Source organism: Vulpes vulpes, chromosome 6 (assembly GCF_048418805.1).
Source record: "Vulpes vulpes isolate BD-2025 chromosome 6, VulVul3, whole genome shotgun sequence".
Taxonomy (NCBI): Eukaryota; Metazoa; Chordata; class Mammalia; order Carnivora; family Canidae; genus Vulpes; species Vulpes vulpes.
In genome coordinates this window covers 115,197,018-115,198,189 of record NC_132785.1, presented here as the reverse complement: position 1 = coordinate 115,198,189, position 1,172 = coordinate 115,197,018, and positions in this window count along the sequence as shown.

The window sequence follows — 1,172 nt, the reverse complement described above, 5'->3', positions numbered from 1 at the left end:
ACCCCCTGCCATTAGAGGCAGAGGCCTAGGAAAAGTTAGCCCTGAAGGCAGAGATTTTCAGGATAGAATATTCAGAGATATTCAGGAAAGAATACTGAAGCAAAGAGACCTGGAAATGGGGTTCCCTGATACTGAGTCTAAGTCCTGGGTTTCTGACTGAGCTTCAGATATGGGGGGAAGGCCTAATGCAGCAGAACAAAGGCTTGGAAAATTGAACTGACCTTGAAATGGCCACTCACAGGAGGCAAAACTGTCTAAATCCAATGGGCATGATAGGCTTCTGGAATAAAGATAAAGTCAACACTCTGAAAGGATCTAGAGATTCAAACACAAAATTAAACACATCTAGGGCACAATATAAAGTTGCTAAATATACAAAGAAAAAGGAAACCATGACAAATTCTCAAGGAGAAAGATAATGATCGGGTGCTAAGCCAACCCTGAGATGATGCAGATATTGAAATTATTAGTCAAAGACTCTCATAGCTAAGATAACCATGCTACATGAGGTAAAGATAAATGTTCTTGAAACAAATGAACAGAAAGAGTTTCTTGGCAGAGAAATGGAAGCTATTAAAAAGTAACCATTGGATGTATTAGAAAGAATAATTATATTTGAGATAAAACAATAATGACAACAAAACCCCACAAGAATGGTCTCAACAGTAGAATAGAGAAGACAGGAATGAGAAAAAATATGATTTAAAATAAAAAGAACAGAACCTTAGAGACTTGTGAAACAACTTCAAATAGTGTACTAGTCATGTCAGTGGAGTCTCCAAAAAGAAAAAAGAAAAATTGATGCAGAAAAACTTGGGGGAAAAAATGAACTTGCAGGGCACCTGGGTGGCTCAGCGGTTGAGCATCTGCCTTTGGCTCAGGTCATGATCCCAGGGTCCTGCGATTGAGTCCCACATCAGGCTCCCTGCAGGGAACCCGCTTCTCCCTCTGCCTGTGTTTCTGCCTCTCTCTCTCTCTCTCATGAATGAATACATAAAATCTTTAAAAAATAATAATAACTTGCAAATATGGTGAAAACATAAGTGGACATGGTGAAAGAGCCCGAAAAACCTTCATCCATTTATACTATAGTCAATATGCCCAAAATCAAAGATAAAGAAAAATCCTTGGACAACTACAGAAAACTAGTATCTTACATGCAGGGGAACAAA